Here is a 14,099-nt window from a genome sequence, read left to right on the forward strand (position 1 = left end):
ATAGGTCACCCGTCTGACGACTGATAACGTTTCTAAGCTGCCTTGTTTAAGTCTTTACGGTAATCGTATATATGAGATTATATAATTAAACAAAATTTAAATGCATGTATATATAAATGAAAAGAAAATTACATATATTAAAATGTTTCCAGTATTCCGAATCATTTAAGTACAATAGTCAGGAACAATATAATTTAAAAAAGTCATGAAACATTTTACACATAGGAAATCTCTTGAGAGCAATTTAAACAAAACAAACATGCAAACTTAAGTGCCTTAAGATAATTGAAATGACAATAACTTAAATGCCACCCCCTGCATCGGCTAAAGCATAATTCAATCTTCAGCACTGAGATTTTCAATCGCACATGGTTATTTTGATACACAGCCAGTGTTTAGATAACAAACTTTTTTAAGGATTTCATCATTTACTGGGCGATGTATAGCGATATATTACATAGGATTTGGTTGCCATTTAGTAATAAATGAAAAATAACATCTTAACTTGCTGTTATATTGTTGAGCATGAACATTGTAGCATCCTTGTAACATCCGGTTCTGTAAGAGTTACATACAGCTGATCTATGACTGCAACATATCAATTGCCAGAAACTAAAAAATATTATAACTGTTTTATGGTTTTATAACATAATGATGAAATCACCATAGTTGGTATACTAGAATATTTTTATAAGAAAATTTAATCGACAGGTTTATGGTAGGCACGCTATATTTTATTGTAAATATCTCATTTATGTAATTTGATAGAGTAGCGAAAGCCTTTAATTCTTTATAAATTATAAGTGTTTGTCTGGAATATAGCATATTTGTAAGAACAAATAACTCTATTATTACCACATGCTTTATTGCTATAACATTCAATTCTTTGTTTTTTGTTGATTTTTAAAGCTATTTTATGCCTTTTTTGTTGTAGAATTTCTTTGCATTATCTTATATAATTTAGGTCGACATACATGAATCACCCGGAATCACATAAGTATTTTAATGAAACAGTGATATAGAATTAAACAGGTGACAGGCTTTATAGACTAATGAGGTCTGACTGTTCGCTAAAAATCTGATATTCCGCTCTAGATACAAGTTTGATAATAAAGAGAAATTCCTTTCCGAAGTTTTTTTTCAGGCACAAAACATAAAATTAAAAAAATAGCTTTAAGGAAAACATTAAATCTGATTGTTATCAGAATATGTTGTCATACAGATACTGTAACTGCATGTCCAGAAATCACCTATAGGACTGAATAAGTAGCAAAACAAGAAGAGAAAATAAGAAACCCTAAAGACAGCCAAACACAACAAAATTGAAAATGTTGCAGGCTCGGTTTGATTGAGCTTGTTCATGGTTCATGGCAAGTCAAAAAATTTTGCAATCTTTTGAGAAATACAAATCCTGAATATAGCAGCTAAACTTCAAGCTTGCAATGTCTTCTTCTATAATTTTTTTACAATGACATTTAAATTGATTTGTATATTTTATCATAATACGTAAGAATGTATTAATTACAACGAATCTTTTAATAATATGAAAATGATAAATAAATTGACAAACATACTAAATGTATCCTTAAATGTTGAAATAAAATTCATACTGTAATATAGTACAATGAAAATACATTAAATTGCTTTGGAAACATTTTTTCTCTGAATAATAAAGTTTATTTTTAAGATGTTCTTATTTAACAAGTTCCTCTTTAAATAGAATTTTGAATCAATTAGACAGGTAAGAAAGCGCCGTCTGCATTACTCTGTGATTTGTCAATCGATACAAAAACATCTTAGTGCAATAAACACTGTACAGTAAACTCCGCTTATAACGAACTCATTGGGACATTCAAAATGTGTTCCTTATATCCGGAGTTCCTTGTAAGCATATAGCGAATTAGTTCCTTGTATCAAGAATTTTTATAGCGAACAGCTTTACATATAACGAACTGATTGTCTAACCATCGTCCTCCATTTTGAAGAGCATTTGTAAAAGAAAATTGGTCATTTATTTCTTTGTTTAGACACAATACTACCGAGAGCGTACTTTTTGGAATTTGAAAATCCTTTGCTATGTCAGTTTTAGTTTTACTCTCTTTCTCAATTTCTCATAAAATATCATATTTTGTTTCTCGATTTTTCCTTCCTTTAATATTCAATATCTGTTATCATATTTAAAGGGCGACTTTTACTTATGAAAGATATAGATATCCTTTCATTTCTTTCATTTCAATCAAGCGTACTTTGTAGGATTAGCATAGAATAGCATGCGTGATTGTCTTGAAAACTGATTATAAATGATCATAATTATTTTACTCACGCAAAACTATTAAGAAAAGAAATAATAGAATAAATGGAATAACCGTTTTATCTTGGTGACAAGAACTCATGCTAAAAAATCCTAAATAGAAAACTACATGTATTTCGTATACTGCTATATAAATTCATTTTCACATGTTACAACCATGCCGAGTTATAGCCGATATTTTGAAGTTCGTTATAAAAGTGTAATTTGCTGTACTTTTTACTAAATTGGGACTTAAAATTGAGTTCCTTATAAGCGATAATTCCTTATAACCGTGTTCGCTATAACCGTATATTTTTATATTAAATAAAGAAGGGCACAATTCGGGTCAAAAAGAATTGTTCCTTATAACCAGAAGTTCGCTATAAGTGAAGATTACTGTACTCGTATTATCAATATCTGTTATATGCAATTTACTTTGATCAGTTAATGACATGCGTCTTTAATAGGGATGGATTACATATTGATTACATAACATTTACTTTTTTGTAATGGAAAAGTCTCAAATGTACTAATGTTATGTGATGAAAATATCAATAGGTCAATCCTAATTAATACAAGATAATGTTGATATTCAGAAACAATAAGATGTAAGTAATATAGGAAAGAAAAAAGATGCTTGTATAGACGTTTTTAGATACTCATGGAAATTATTAAAATGCTTGTACAATCAATATATAACGAATAAAACTTATGGTACAACAAGCGTGAATGACGTCGAATTATAACCCATACAATAAACAACTATTTCAGAAGCCGCCGCAAGCGACTTATTTCTAAAAATGTAACGGACCTTTGGCTCTTGATAATGTAACATCATTCGGGGAAAAGTGGCTTAAATATGGCTAAATGATGCTCAAAAACTTGTAATCAAATGCAAACTGGTTATTACTGATCAAATCAAGTTACTGGATAAATGTACGGACAAGCAGCCGCATAGCACTGTTGCGTTTAAAATACTTTTATCACCTCATTTTGCAGCAGTTTTTCTGATCATGTCTGATGATGTGTGAACATACGCTGTCGTAAAATAAATTCATTAGATATTTCCTGTAAAATATTGATCAATTTAAATGCATTTTACCTTCAAGCTACCTGGCATTTGATGGATTTGACAGTTTTGCAATAAAACCCGTTACTATATCAACATATGCATTAAATCCCCGCAAAGCTTCTTTCAAAGAACATTAGAAATATTAGATCTCCAGATCGAATTTTAAATGTCATTGTTTGCAGGGACATTTTGTTGATGCATAGTTTGCTATTAAGAAAAATCGAAGCAATATAGACATTATACTGCAAAAGTGCGAGTCTCAGTTGACATTAATTTTTTGATGACAATTTTGAAATACTCAAATAAAACGGTAGCAAAGTTTCTGAATTCTATAATTTCATCTCGACGGGCATATTTTGACTTATAAAAAGCGTTTCTTAAAGATGTTGGGGGAATGAAAACTTGTAACAACCAACTGATCAAACATTGTTCAATGTTTATTTGATCCGGAAAATTACACTATCAACAAATTTTAGTAGCTGACTTTTAATTACACATGTTTTGATTTTGAGTTAAGTATAATATATTCAATATAGTTGATAGAAAATCTATTGCACGATCAAAACAAGTCTTATCTATTAAGTATTTAAGTAAATTGGTCTATAATAGAAGGTCTGTAATACAATAATTATGTTGATAGTATTTATTATCAGACATAACAACAAATCACGAAAGAATTATATATTAATGCTTTTGGCAAGTGTTAGATGCATGTTCAATATATTTTTATAGCATATAATAAAATGTTCTAAACAGATATATTTCATCATCATATACGAGGGGTGCGCAAAAAGTTTTGTCCAGTAACGTGTTGTTGTAAATTTCTGCACGAAATTCTCATGAAATTCTACTTATCGTACGCTTCAATGCATTACCTTTACATACATACCGGGTATATCTTAATCCAATGTATTTTAGTTGAAATACAAGCGATTTAAAACATTGCGGTCATACTAACTAATGCAAAACAATGGTTGGGAAACGATCTTTGCATTCCTCTGGAATTCGGAGTTATATCAAAGTGCGTCATCAACTTGGAATTCAACCGAAAACAATTTAGAATGGAATTCGCCAAGTTTATGGAGATAGTGAAGTTTCCTATAGACTTGTTAGAAACTGGATTGCCTAGTTTAAAACTGGTGTTGAATCTATCAAAGACGCGGTAAAATCTGGAAGAAAACCGACTGCGGTGACCCCGAAAAACATTAAAAATGTCATTGAAATTTTAGAAACGGATGCTAGACACACTTCTCGTGACATAGCTAAGATAGTTGGGATATCAGAAGGGTCAGTGCGAACAATTCTAAAGAAGAAACTAGGAATGAGCCGCATCACTGCAATATGGATACCCTATCTTCTCACCAATGAACAAAAACAGGAACGTATCAGATGTGCTAAGAAATTGTTAAAAATGTTCAAAGAATTTAACCGTCGGCGTTTCAATAATTTTAGAACAGGTGACGAATCATGGGTACACTTTTTTGAGTCACATAGAAAGATAGATAATAAAATTTGGGCCACCAGAAATGCTCGAAGGCCAACCATTGCAAAAAGAACACTGAGTGTCAAGAAAGTTATGGTAGCAGTATTCTTCGACATCAATGGCATTGTACTTCAAATTTCAGTGCTGGGGGTGGTCTGTCACAGGAAGGTTCTACAAACAAAAAGTTTTGAAAAAGTTGAGAAAATCCTTCCGTTAACGTCGCCCAGCTACTGGACTCAGGAGTGTTTGTTTACTTCACGACAACGCGCCGGCACATACCTCAAAGATTGTGAAGGATTGTTTGGCAAAGGAGAAAGTGAAAATCCTTCCTCACACCCCGTATTCTCCTGACCTTGCCCCTGCCGACTTTTTTCTCTTTCCAAGACTTAAAAGGAAGCTTTCAGGTCGGAAATATAGAAGCCGAAGTGCCGTAAGGTCCGCTATTCATCAGTGCCTTCTACGCATCCCTAAAAAGGACTTTGAAAAAAATGCATTTCGAATGTGGCTGAAAAGGCTGAAGTTGTATGTTTCTCACAAAGGAGAGTACTTTGAAGGAAATAAACAAAAATAAAGTGTCCTGGTACTGTATTTGTCTTTTTATTTATAATTGGACAAAATATCATGCGCACCCTTCGAATATTTAAATGTTCATACTGAACCATTTAATACTTTTTCAACACTATTTAAAGAAATATTTGATAAGAATATCCATACAATACATTTCTATTGTTTTCATCAATATTTGAAATACTTAGGGAAGATGTATCCATTGTTGACCAACCCACTTTTAACTTTAACTATCAAGAAAAATAAACATAATAGATAAGTTTTATCATTTCGTTTAGACTGTTTGTGCAGCTTACGAGAATTAATATAAAGTCACACAAGCTTACTGTATAGAATGTCGTTAAATTCGCAATAGTACAGTCGGGTAAGTGATTGCCTGATATATGAAAAGTCTTTGGTTCGATCACTTTTGTTGCCATTGTTTAAGACCTTATCTTTCTTTATTTTTGCAGTATATTTTAATGGAAATAGCCAACACGGGTATGAGGCAACTTAGAAATACTGTTTTGTCTAGTTTTGCATTTTATTTTACGGCATTGAAATAACATTTATCAATTTAAATCCGAATAAATTTTGAATACTTATTCTCAAACCCTGTTATTCAAAAAGAGTATAGACTTTGCCAAATTAAGTGCAAAACATATTAAAACAAAACGAACAACACGAAAAACAACATAGTTTCAATAATGTTGAAAATATTAAGAAAGAAAAAAACATGGACGTTCGCGGTCTTAATCTCACAACATGTAAGACATTAAGAAATTATCAAACCGTATTTTATTCAATAGAGCCATAACACCCAGTATAATTATTTCATAGACAAAAAAAATCAAATCACATCTTACTGCTTACATCTCACGAAACTAACCGGAAATCTATAGAAAATTAATATGTTGTGTGCATTGACAATTTAACTAGTATGCAATTGGCAGGTTTATAAAATGAAATAACATTTTAGGGGAACGTTGACTTGCCACTTCTTAATTAACAGTCAGTTTTCCTGCTTTACAAATATTTAAATTTTGTCTTTTTACCATGAATATCAGTTAAATCGCGCGAAAAAGGTTTCATGTAAACAATGATTTTATTACAAAGACCTTATTTGAGTGATATAATCGTTCTTTAATATTGATTGGTGAATATTGATTACAGGATAATGCATGCCTTTATTATTTCTTTATCACTTGATTCAACCGTCAAATACAAATGCAACATCCTTTGCAAACTCATTCAAATGGTATTTCACTTTACATGTGTTAGCTAATAAAGAATAAAGCGCTAACGCAAGGAAGATTAAAATCACATTTGTGTGCAATAAGTACAATGACAAGATCCGTACCTTAACCTTTGAAAACTCATGTTATTTGAAAAAGGCAATCATGAAAAGTGATATGCATTTTAAAAGCTTTTATTATGATGCTATTATTCCTCATTTCAGATATTCAAGAAAATTGTCGAATCGAAAATAAAAATCATTAAAGACAAAGACCGGGTGCATCAGCGTATTGGCATGTGCTTCTCTGTTGTTGGATTAAAAAAACTCGGAAAACACAACAAAAAAACAACAAAACACAACAACAAAAAAAACAAAACAACAAAAACACAAAATAAAACAACAAGGTAAGACGACGTTCCCGGAACGCAGTTCCTGACACAACCAACAACAAAACACTGATAGAACACCAAGGATGCAAAACAGAAAAGAACAAAAAATAATGTAAGTCGCTTCGAGACTGTAAAGGTCATTATTTAATGGTGGTGCATTTTTTCAGGCAAAAGCAGGTACCAACTTTTCTTCTAATTTCACATTAGGTTAATTTAACTCCGCATGAATAAGGTTAACAATCAAATATTGTTTAGTCGGCATTCTTACTGACAACAATCTTCTCAGATTGCATGGTTTCAAGCTACACGCCTCCAGATGAGCCAAAACATTTCAAGAAAAGAAATATTGAGAAAAAATGTATTTAAATTTTAAGAAAGATAAAACATTTAAGATCCAAGTGATATTTTACATGTTATATGCGGATTAAGACTGCTTTTGCAGTATTTTATCACATATCATATTTCTACTGCGTTACGAACGCAGTAAGGGCTGTTTTTGCATATGTTGACCACCTTTTGGTAATTTTCTTGAATTTAAATTGCTGATTGCAATATGTAAATTGCTTTATCTGTTTGTTTATCCTACCATATTTTTCTTTAAATACATTTCCAAAATTTTTATAAAAAAATTAACATGAATCTGGAGGCGTGCTGCCTTAACATAAGTATATTGTATATAGTTTCATATAATTTTCTGCTTTATAACTATTAGAGACTCTTTAAAGAATGAGCTTGTTATCAGTATTTACTTAATAATTTTCATGGTAATTTATGTTTTACATAATTTTATGATTGAAATGTGCAATAATTAAATCATACTTTTTCAACGAAATGAATCTAATAATACATAAATAAAGAATAAAGTCAAGACTGAGACAGTTTAATGATAGTTTAGCAATAAATGGCATTAAATTAATAGCTCTGTTTAAATGATTTAATGAGAAATACCTGTTATTATTTGGAATAAGCATGCAAAACTTGTACAATTCTAGACAAGCATTTTTTTCTGTATAATTACGAGTATGTCTGTTTATCAATGAATCTCTTTTTATACTTATTATGATACATTATGCAACAAGGTTATTGCATATTGGTCGTTTTATACGGCGAATTCACGAATATAAATGATTTCTTATGTTTCTTTTCATTGTTTTTATTCACTTTTAGCCATTGATTTATCTAAGATAGACGTAATTGATATAGTGCTTAACATTAGCTAATCTGTCATTGATCATTGTTTGAACAGACATTGTAACAAAGAATGTTGTTATAGAATGACAGTTAAGTAAAAGACACATGGCTAGAACGTCGTCAAATGTCAAAGTGAGTAATGAGTGCTTTGGGTTAGATAAAGAATATTATAAAAAAGACCTGCAGTGCTCCTTTATTTCGACTCAATGTGTTAAAATTGAATAACTTGTATAATGTTATTCGGGTTTGAATGTAATTTTGTGTTGATTTGGATTATCGATTTCTTTACATTTATTTCAATTATCAATCTATTAAAGAGTATATGTCAAACAATTAATGCGAAACAGTGAAACACAGAAAAGGTGATTGGTGTCATATTCAACAAGTTAGCCGCCATATTTTATAATTTTATGAAGACAACATTTGATTTTTTTCCAAAATTGCTAAATTTCAAAGATATCTTATATTTCATCCGGACATTCGTTAAATGTCTAATATCAATAAATTTTAAAAACAATTCTGATTATTTGACATTATTATGCCAAAATGAAATAAGGATAATGAATTGATGTTAATCTGCATAGGAATACATCAACCTTAACAAGTTTGAGTGCCAATTTCTTTTAATGAAACCATAAAAATACGTTATCCGTATTAAATTTTGAAAACATAATTTTCTACTTCAATTAATGCGTTTAAGTGGAAGTATTTGTATCAGATTGGAACTGATTGGAAATTGTGTTAAAATGTCAAAGACCTGTTCTAATGATACTATTGATTTTCAATTCAAATCAGCTTAGATTGATTACATGATAACGTCTGCATCTGTTGCTTTGTTAATCAATACCCAGAACGGACATGTATTTGTGCAAATACCTTAAATTTTCAGTTACTTGTCCGGACATTTACTATGAAAATTATGTTGAAATTATTAAAGAAAAAAAATCTCATCAGATGCGCTATAATCGATGCCAACAACACCAGTTCATACACCTGATATTTTATCATAATTATATACAAAAAAAACATTCAATTACTTTCTTTGCTGTAAAATTATCATAAATAAGAGATTATTAGATGATGAGCGGCTAAATGCTATGATTGAATCATATGAAATGTCTAATATCTGCGAAGTATGACAAAGTGCACGTTTAGATGTATTTGATTGAGGAATTATTTGTTTTAATTCTATCGCTTTTAAATGCAAATTCAACAAAATCCTACGGTTTATATTGTGACATACATAACTATTTTTATTCAGACAGAAAGTTATCAATTGATATTTCCACTGTTATTTCAGATGTTTTGCTACGGAGGTTCATTTGGTTTTGAACTTCCTTTCCTTAATTAAGACTATTTGACATACACGTTTAAGCTATTGCATAACATCTGTTTGTGTTAAAAGTAATAATCTAAAACAAAATGTTCTCAAGTTTCAAGGAAATGTCTTACATGTATCAATAAAAATGCTGTCCGTAGTTAAACATTAAATTTCTAGAGTGAAGAAGATAATTTGTTCTTAAACAGAAATATATGTGTATAAAAATATCAGTTAAATTAATCTTTGGCTATGTAACTTATCCTTAATCTATAACAATCTATTTCAAACATACAAACTTCAAATTACAATTAAAAAGTCGCTGTTGACAACTCGCTCAATTAATCATTTCAATTTAACTTATTGAATACACGCTGCACGGACTAATTACAATTTACAATCAATGTGCAAATGTCAACATAAATCAAATCAAACAAATAGCTATGTAATTTTAAAAGTTACATTACAGTTGTAAACACTGGAGAAAAGAGAAACTTTCGCTCAATCATTTGCATCATTCTTTGTCATATGGAAATGATACTTCTTTTTACACAGTATTCTCTGCTATTCCTATGTAGCATTTATATTTTATCGACCCTAAGAAAGAAAGATCCGTTGAGAGCAATAAAAACAAAAAAGAAATATCGTAGACTCGGTTTTTTCTGACATGTTCTTTAAAAAGAAAATGGAATGTGCAACATCCTCTAGCACTAAATTAATCGATTTTTAATAAATCGGTATTAAATAATCAACTGTAGAAAATACGATTTCATTATTCCAAAGCTTCAGAAGACTACAGAAATATATTTAAAAAACCAAGATTCCTTCACCGAATAGAGAAAAATGGAATCCCTAAAGAACGACATCATTGAATTTGTCTGGAGGCTCGGTTGAATTAAGCCTGTTTTTGGACGGTACTGGAAAGTTCACATTCCGGTTTAAACAGAATTCAACTTTTAAACATGACATTTGTAAGACTTCTTTAACATTTAAGTCCCCTTCTTGGTTCGTGTTTGACAAATATTATTACTTGAACATGACTTTTCAATTCCGATACAGCAATAAGGCAGCTAATCTTATCTGCAAATCATCCATTTTATCTTCCTATAACTGTCGACATCAAGACATGTGTAATCGATTTGACTTCTCATAAAATATTTGAATTCAAGGGGATTGTAAACCAAAAGACGTTGCCTTTTCTAAAATAACAATCGACCATCCTAAGATTGTAAAGGCAAATTCAAGCAAAATACCGGCACACTGTTCTTTACAAAGCAACTTTTAATGACAGTCAACTTGTCAAACAACACCAACCATATAATTTTGTGATATAAGACAGACTTACATTTTCCATTCCGCTCATATCAAAGTGTATTGTTTATTATATTGGACTTAAATGACCTGGAACGTTTGAACATTGATTGATTTATTCACTTATCCCTCCTCTTTGCTGGAAATGTATGTTAGCTTATCACAATTTCAAATTTAGAGATTTGTCTTGATTTTCAATTAATGAATACAAATTTAATTTCAAATAAATAACTATGATGATATTTTAAATTTATAATTAGATTTGTTTCTGTTTTATTATATTTGTAAAGCGAGGGAGGGTCCAGAAACGAGGTAAGGTGACGGGAGGGGAGAAGTGATGGGGGAATTGTCTGACAACATTTTACAACGTTAACTTCATCCTTTTAGTATGAAAAATAAATTCAGTAAGCAGAGAATTTCCGACACTACAATATCTATTTATCATCAGCATGTTCGTTTTATAAAGATTGTTGAATACATTGTTTTGTACGCATATCCTTTAAATTGTCGAATTTTATGCTTTTATAGATTTCTAAATTTTAAGAAAAAATAATATGTTTAGAGCCGGGAAGTGAATTACTTCAAATCCTTTTATTTCTTATCTAATATGTCATAATAGTTATAACCTCACACTCTTTATTTTCGTCTGTAAACTGAACACGATTTTAAGACTTAATTTCATTCTTATTGCATAAGCGTAATGTCTGAACAATTTTTGCGTATACATAAAATTTACAAACATAAACAAATGCCAAAATAATTGAACAAGAGATGATTCAGCTAAGGTGTTTTTATGCTCCCCGAAAAAATTTCGGGGGAGCATATAGTCGCCGCCTTGTCCGTCCGTCCGTCCGGCCGTCCGTCCGTCCGTCCGTCCGTCCGTCCGTCCCCTTTTCTTGTCCGGGACATAACTTTGAAACAACAAGAGGTATCAACATGAAACTTTGTAGGTAGATAGATCTCATTAAGTAGGTGTGCAGTGCACAAGAACCGTAACTCTGCCTTGCCTAATTTTTGAATTATTCCCCTTTGTTTATTTTTACACTTTGAACTTTGTCCGGGACATAACTCTAAAAGTATAAGAGGTATCAACATGAAACTTTGTAGGTAGATAGATCTCATTGAGTAGAAGTGCAGTGCACAAGAACCGTAACTCTGCCTTGCCTAATTTTTGAATTATTCCCCTTTGTTTATTTTACACTTTGAACTTTGTCCGGGACATAACTCTAAAAGTATAAGAGGTATCAACATGAAACTTTGTAGGTAGATAGATCTCATTGAGTAGAAGTGCAGTGCACAAGAACCGTAACTCTGCCTTGCCTAAATTTTGAATTACCCCCCTTTGTTTATTTTACACTTTGAAATTTGTCCGGGACATAACTCTAAAAGTATAAGAGGTATTAACATGAAACTTTGTAGGTAGATAGATCTCATTGAGTAGAAGTGCAGTGCACAAGAACCGTAACTCTGCCTTGCCTATTTTTTTAATTATCCCCCTTTGTTTATTTTACACTTTGAACTTTGTCCGGGACATAACTCTAAAAGTATAAGAGATATCAACATGAAACTTTTGTAGGTAGATAGATCTCATTGAGTAGGTGTGCAGTGCACAAGAACCGTAACTCTGCCTTGCCTAATTTTTGAATTATCCCCCTTTGTTTATTTTACACTTTGAAATTTGTCCGGGACATAACTCTAAAAGTATAAGAGGTATCAACATGAAACTTTGTAGGTAGATAGATCTCATTGAGTAGGTGTGCAGTGCACAAGAACCGTAACTCTGCCTTGTCTAATTTTTGAATTATCCCCCTTTGTTTATTTTACACTTTGAACTTTGTCCGGGACATAACTCTAAAAGTATAAGAGGTATCAACATGAAACTTTGTAGGTAGATAGATCTCATTGAGTAGGTGTGCAGTGAACAAGAACCTTAACTCTGCCTTGCCTAATTTTTTGAATTATCCCCCTTTGTTTATTTTTACACTTTGAACTTTGTCCGGGACATATTTCTTAATGTATAAGAGATATCAACATGAAACTTTGTAGGTAGATAGATCTCATTGAGTAAGTTTGCAGTGCACAAGAACTGTAAAAATGTCTTGCCTACTTTTGGAGTTATTGCCCTTTGTTCATTTTGACACTTTGAACTTTGTCTGGGACATTACTCTAAAATTATAAGAGATATTAACATGAAACTTTGTAGATAGATAGGTCTCATTGGGTGGAAGTGCAGTGCTTAAGAATCATTACTCTGCTTGCCTTATTTTGAAGTAATTGCCCTTTGTTTATTTTTACTTTTTTGACTTTTGTCCTGGACATTACTTTAAAACTATTAGAGATATCAACATGAAACTTTGTAGGTAGCTAGATGTAATTGGATAGAACTGCAACGCTTCAAGAACCTAAACAAAGCCTGGTCTAATTTTGGAGTTATTGCCCTTTGTTCATTTTTTTTATACTTTCCTGTGTCCAGAACCTTCTCGGGGAGCATCACCCGGTTCAACCGGTTCTTGTTTTCATGGTAATGTTGAAACAAATTGCAAAAGTAATACTTCAAAACAAGCTGCTGAATTTTAGCGTGACAATGAATATCTACAATTCAAAATGGACCCCACCTTCTCATTTTGTGTGGAGACTCCTGAAAGAGTCAATAAAATACATAAATAGTTATAAATTGCAGACAGTGACATCCATAGTAAATGATGTAGGCATTTATTTTTATAAATGATCCACTTCATAATAATTAGGTGATGGAATTTTGAGCCTTTTTTGGTTCTTTTCTACAGGAACAATACTTACAATTTCAATTGCTAATTTAAAAAATTTTAGGCATATTCTGAATGTTCAGGTTTGTGACTATGGCTGAAAGATTGGTGCAATATTATACCAAAAGTACAAATAAAATTGTGAACAGTGAAATTACACGTTTCAATTCAGCTGAAAATGTTACAGTATAGGCTTTCTGTGCTGATAGAATAATGATGGTAGATTATTTCTAGAAATAATATACTATAAAGTTTATAGCATTACTTCATGGGCATACAAAATTAATAAAATTCCAAAGAAAACATGAATTGTACGTTATTAAATCAGTACTACCTTTCGAGATAAGTCTTTTCGTTGCTTTTAACACGTTGATTTCAATTATGAATTGATTCAAGAATTTTATTTGCTCGATTTTATTATTTTAAGTTGCAAAGGCCAACTTTTGATACCAATTTCCAGTCAAACATACTTAGAAGTAATAATGAAGCTCTTTTCA

Source organism: Ruditapes philippinarum, unplaced genomic scaffold, assembly GCF_026571515.1.
Source record: "Ruditapes philippinarum isolate M1 unplaced genomic scaffold, ASM2657151v2 ctg3_1_1_1_1, whole genome shotgun sequence".
Classification (NCBI taxonomy): Eukaryota; Metazoa; Mollusca; class Bivalvia; order Venerida; family Veneridae; genus Ruditapes; species Ruditapes philippinarum.